Source organism: Chrysochloris asiatica, unplaced genomic scaffold (assembly GCF_000296735.1).
Source record: "Chrysochloris asiatica unplaced genomic scaffold, ChrAsi1.0 scaffold00088, whole genome shotgun sequence".
NCBI lineage: Eukaryota > Metazoa > Chordata > Mammalia > Afrosoricida > Chrysochloridae > Chrysochloris > Chrysochloris asiatica.
Window position 1 is genome coordinate 1608713 of NW_006408606.1, and position 6716 is coordinate 1615428.

Here is a 6716-nt window from a genome sequence, read left to right on the forward strand (position 1 = left end):
AACTCTTCAAGTTTTAACTAGACAAATAAAGCAGCTCATGGCTCAGTCTGAAAATTTATTTACGTTTACTTGGGTCCACTCTTAAAAATCAATTCTTTATTAATCCTAAGCTTTCATATAAACACATACACATTTGTAGGTAGATAGAAGGAAGTAAAAAATTCATGTATGACAGGAGTATAAATATGTCTACTCAGAAAAAGAAATCAAGACTCCACTATAGTTATGTAGAACATGCCAACTTTAAGAGAAGTTGAAGTTTTGCACAGCCTACTTATCACTGGTTTCCTAAATGACCTAGGGTAAATAGAAACAGCCTTTTCATGTGGCTGCTCTGATTAAAGCAAGGTCTGTAAGTTGGCAGTATATCATCTGAAATTTCAAAGTTTAAGTGGAAGCTGGGTTTTCGTTTCCTTTAAAAAAAAAAAAATCCCCCTACCCTTTTACGTGGTCTATCATAGTAACTGGCATACATATAAAAATCTCTGTGCAGTAATCAGGACTGCACTAGTCCTTATGGCAGGCTTCAAGCGGGTTACTGCCAGGTCTTTGAACTACAAAAATAAATAGAGAATAGAAGTGCATTGTATTGGCCAAGCCTGAGGCCCAGTCATCTGTCTTGGAGCATGCTCTGGTGAGAGTGTTTAACTTGGATTCTTTCCATCACATGTGGTAGCTGCAAGAGTGAAAAGGGAGAGGAAAAGAACAATGTTAGATGGTATATTTAATAGTGTGTTGGCTTAAGAATTCTCAGGAAACTGTTACTTCTATTTTTCTCCTAGCAGTCAGAATTTACCTACTTTGTTAGGATTCAGAATGAAAGAAAGTATATTTTGGGCCACGTGACTTTTCAGCCCTCCACCCTGTTTCTCAAAAGTTTTAAATCGGAAGTATAGAGATTTCCCAAATCACTATCTACTAAAAGAAACTAGCTATGGCAACTCATAGGACTGTAGTGTTATTTGTATTTTTTTATTCGTTTTTACCACCAGCCTTAAATTCCCTGAATTAATGGGCCTTTTTAAAGTTAACCTGAGAGTTTGGAATTCTTGGTAGCTGGTGTTTGTTGTTTTTGGATAAATTATTTTATTCTCTTTCTTTTCAAGACTGATACAACACAAACTAAAATAATTTAAGCTCCCTCTGACTTTTTATTTTTCTTCGTTTTCTTCAGTAACAAAAGAGAACCTTATTCAGCCACACCAAGTCCATAATAGCAACTTGGTTAAAGTAAAATACCTGTGGCTAGAGAAGGAGTAGGTCCTCTGTTAAGACAGTGAAGCACTCAGCTGTTCTACATTAGAAGAAATGTGTCTTGTTTTCACAGCTGAATTATCTTGCTTTCAGTATTATCAGAAGTCCTAAAGAAATCAAATATGAGATTTCAATTAAAAAAAAAAACTTTTCATAGTCAAGTTTTTAGTTTCTATAATTTTTTTTTTTTTTTCAGGATTATACTGAACATATTTTGTAGCCCTCATGAAAGAGCACAAAATAAATACGTCAAGGCTTCCTGTACAAATGCATTCATTCAGGGTTGCCAAAATAATGGAAAGTGCTTTAGTTGCCAGGACAATTATATAATAATACCAAGTATAATAGGCTGCATATCAGAAGTGATTTAAAATATTATATTGATTTATTTTTATCCTCAAACAACAATTATTTGGAAATTGTTGAGATTTATTTTACATAATAGACACTTTCTTGAGGATGATGTTGTGCGCTATCAAGTTGAATTCAACTCATAGAGACTCTATAGAACAAAGAAAGATTGCCTCAAAGAGTTCCCATACAGGTTGTAAATATTTTCAGAAGCAGACTTATTCCCATGGAGCATCTGGTGGGTTTCAACTACTGACCTTTAAGGTAGGAGACAAGCATTAACAACTATACCAACACGGCTCTTAATTTCCAGGGTGATGTTGTTGTTTCTAGTGAGGTTAAGTCAGTTTTGACTCCTAGTAACCTTGTTTAAGGTTTCTGAGGAGCTGCTAATGGATTTGAGCCACTGTCCTTGGTGTTCAAACCAACCTTGTGTTCCAGAATTTAACCTACAGCACCCCACCAAGAGTCCTTCCAGGGTGATAGCTCATTTAATAGCAACGGACTGCTAGTCACAAAGTTGGCAGTTCTGGAACACAAGGTTGGTTTGAACAGCCACTCCTCAAAAACCCTATACAGGGTCATTATGAGTAGGAATGGATTCAATGACACTTAACACAAACAGCAATAGTATTTTGTACAAAATATGAGTTACTTTATAGCTCTGCATTAAATTAGTTTTTAGAGTATCGTTGGAGGAATCACTTTACAAAAGTTTTTTAATGTGCAAAAATATGTCTACTATGATAGTTCAATATTGTTTAATGTATCCAATCAAAATTGCATATTTTGTGTATCAAGGTAGAGTGCATCAAGGTATGATACCATGAATTTACTTGATATGTTTTCTATGGAAAATCTTCTTAATCCCCATAAAGTAATTGGGTGCACATAAGGATTCTAATGGTGAGGTTGGTTACTTTTGACCTTCAGCTAAATTTAAAAGGAACCACCTCAGAAGCAGACACTGAAAATCCCAGGGCTATCCAGAAGGAAGAGCATAAGTGACACATGAGATCCCTACCTAGAGACACAGTGACTGCAAATGTGATGGCAAGAGGCAACAGCAGAGGCTACAGCAAAGATGATGGCAAGACGGAGCAGTTTTGGGTTAGCCCTCTGGACTGAGTAAAGCTGAGTGTCTACAGGCAGGAGACTTGTTTGAAGAATGTGTCCTTTGGGAATTCACAGACTGGCTAAAAGAACTTTATAGCATGGAATCCAGCAGGGCAGAGACTGAAGGACCATATGGCTGAGAGGATGAAAACAAGAATGAGTCATGTCTACAATATGGCAGACAACAGTTGTTCCTGACTGGAGAACTGCTGTGTCCTGACCTCATTTTATCCTGAATTGTACCCTGTTCATGTCCCTAATAAACTCCATAATCGTAAGGTTTGTTATCAGTTCTGTGTGCTCATTGCAATGGATTATCAAACCCAGAATGCTGTGGGAGGAATGGTTGGTGTCAGAATGCATTAAACAAGTTTGTAGAATAGAAGCATATTTGACTTCTGCTTCATAAATATTGTCCTTGGGCTGACTTCGAGTTTAGTTCTTTTTCCCCCTTGCAAAGTCAGAGGAAGTCAGACATGGTTTTTTGCACAAGGTATATTCCTCTGAAAGAGCTCTAGTAGCATAGTGGTTATGAATCGGGCTGCGAATCTCAAGGTCAGCAGTTTGAAACTACCAGCTGTTCCGTGGGAGAAAGATGAGGCTTTCTGTTTCCGTAAAGATTTACAGCCTCGGAAACCCTGTACAGGGTCGCTATGAGTCATAACCGACTCCACAGCACATAACCAACCAACCAACCACATTCTTCTGAGTTAGACATATGTTGTTGTTATTGTTATTGTTATGAGGTGCTTTCAAGTTAATTGTGACACTTAGTGACATTACCCACAACAGAACAAAACAATGCCCAGTCCTGCACCATCCTCATAATTTTTCTTATGCTTGAGCCCACTGCTGCTGTTTCTGTGCTAATCCATCTCATTGCGTGTCTTCCACTTTTTCACTGACCCTCCATTTACCTAGCATGAAGCCCAGTTCCTCTTGATATGTCCAAAGAATGAAGAGAGGAGTCTCATTATCCCATCTTCTAAGGAACATTCTTGCTGTATTTCATCCAATACAGATTTGTTTGTTCTTCTATCAGTCCATGATACTTTTAATATTTTTCTCCAATACCATAAATCAAATGCATAAATTCTTCTACAATCTTCCTTATTCAATGTCTAACTGTCACATGCCACTCAAGAAGGTAAAGTAAGTTATTATAATGAAATGTGCAAAGACCTCAAATTGACAACTTTGGTTTTGAACACTCTGAAAGTAGGTTTGCCTAATGTCTTATGTCACTGGATTTCTTTACTGCTGCTTCCATGAGTGTTGATAATGGACCCAAGCAAAATGAAATACTTTGCAGTTTCAATAATTTCTCCATTTATCATAATGCTATTTGATTTTTGCATAAGTATTTTTGTTTTCTTCAGTTTAAGGTGCAACTCATAATAAAAACTGTGATCTCTGATCTTAATCAGTATATTTTATGTACTCTTAGTTTTTAGCAGGCAAGTTTGTATCATCTTCATATCACAATTTGTTAATTGTCTTCTTCCAATCCTGATGCTGTGCTCTTCTTTATGTAATCCAGATGCTCAGAATATTTGCTCAGCATACAGATAGAATAGTATAATGAAAGGACACAACCCTGACACACACATTTCCTGATTTTAAACAACTCAGTGATCCTTGTTCTATTCAAACTACTGCCTCCTGGTCTATGTACAGATTCCTAATGAGCAAAACTAAGGGTTTCTAAATACTCATCCTCTGATTGTCATGATCCACACAATCAAAAACCTTTGCATAGTCAATAAAGCGCAGGTAAATATCTCTCTGGTATTCTCTAATTTCTTCCAAGATCCATCTGATGTCAGAAGTGATATGCTTCATTCCATGTATTCATCGAAATCTGGCTTGAACCATTTGCCGTTCCTTGTCAAAGAACTGTTGCATCTATTTTTCAAAAATCTTTATCAAAATTTTACTTGCATGTTATATTAACATCTTCATTTCTGTCATTTGCTTTTGCAGCTCTATGCTGGAGAGCAAGCTTCAAAGACTCTTTAGACATCTATTTTCATCTTTCTTATCTTCCTAATGGCCTTTTACATTCTTCCTCTTTGATGTTCGTGATGTCATCATACAACTCTTCTGGTCTTAGTTCATTAATATCTAATACATAAAATCTGTTCTTGAGATGATCTCTAAATTCAGGTTGGATATATTAAAGTTCAAATTTTGGCTCTTGTGGACTTAATTCTCTTCAGTTTCAGCCTGAACTTGCATATGAACACTTGATCATCTTTTCCACAGTCTGTCGTTTACCTTGTTTTGATTGATGAAATGAAGCTTTTCCATGGGCAATTCCAACAACCGTAGTCAATTTTATTTCTGTGTATGCCATCTGGTGATGTCATTGTGTACAAACATTGTATATGTTGTTTAAAAAACATACTTGCAATGAACAAGTCATTGGTTCTCTCATACAATCTTCCGTTTTGCTTATAACCCCAAGGCTATATTTCCCAAATACTGATACTTCTTCATTTCCAGCCTTTTTATTCCAATCACCAGTAGATTATGAATGTATTTGATTATCAAACTGAAGAAGTTGCTAGAATTAAGTAAGTGTTGTACCTCAACGTAAAGAAAACATATATCTTCACGATGGCACCAGTGAAAAACTATGATAAAAGTTGAAAAATATTAAAGTTGTCCAACATTTCATTTTGCTTGGATGCCCTATAAAAACTCATGGAGGCAGTAGTCAAGAAATCAAATGAACTAGTTCATTAAGCAAATTCGCTGCACAAGACCTCTTTAAAGTGATCAAAAGTAAAAGAAGTCAGTTTGGGGACTGAGATGTACCTGTCCAAACAATGATATTTTTAGTAGCTTCTTATGCATGTAAAAAGGAGCTCTGGAAGCGTAGTGGTTACTAATCAGGCTGTGAACTGCAAGGTCAGCAGTTCGAAATTACCAGCTGTTCTGCAGGAGAAAAATGAAGCTCCCGTAAAGATTTACAGTCTTGGAAATCCTGTACAGGGTCGCTATGAGTCGGAACCGACTCCACAGCAAATAACAACAAATGCATGTAAAACTTGCACAGTGAATAAATAAGAATGTAGAAGAAGGCATTTTACTTATGGTGCTAGAAAGACCTTAAGGTTTCATTCTTCAAAAAGACTTTTCCATTCAGAAATTCTTTTATTTTTTTCTTTTCTGTTATAGACATCAATCAACCTGATAATAGTCTAAGGAGATTACTGGTGCTCATTCAATGGAGTGCTTTTCTTTCATTTTTGATTGATATTCTATTGACTGGGTCATTTACAACTCATAGGGGTAGAGGTAAATATATACAATGTTTTATGGATGTGCAAGTAATATCTATTAGGTGGAAAAGATAAGCTCAAATATTATGGTTTGTTGTCCTGCCAGAGAATGATCAGTTTTGTATCTTTAAGAAATTTAATAAAGGGATCAGGGAAATATGAGGTACATTGATTCTTAGTGTTCTTTAGAAGGGTTTAAACATTTTTCTGGTACATTCATTAATTACTGGGTTAGGTGGAATTTGTTGACAATTGTTAATGTTAAGTTCTCTCAAGAGTCGTGAGTTTGCTTTTTGAAAATTATACATTTTCAGTGGTAGTGTGATCAAGGAGTCTCTGAGTGGTTCAGGTGGTCAATGTACTCTGTTGCTAACCAACAAGTGGAGATTCAAGTCCATTCAGAGGTACCAAAAAATAAATTACTCATACTTCTGAAAAATAAACTATGGAAAACCCTCTAGAGCATTTTTCTTCTTTGAAACACATGGGATTTCTATGACTTGGAATCAACCTCACAGCTAAACAAAAAGGTGATAAAAAATGATTTATTTATATATCATAATTTTCACCAAAAAAATGGGAAAAATGCCCCTTTAAATATGTTTTGCTTGTAATTGTTGTCAGGTGCCATCGAGTCGAAACCAACTCATAGCGACCCCATGCACAGCAGAATGAAACAATGTCCTATCCTGGGCCAACCTCACTACC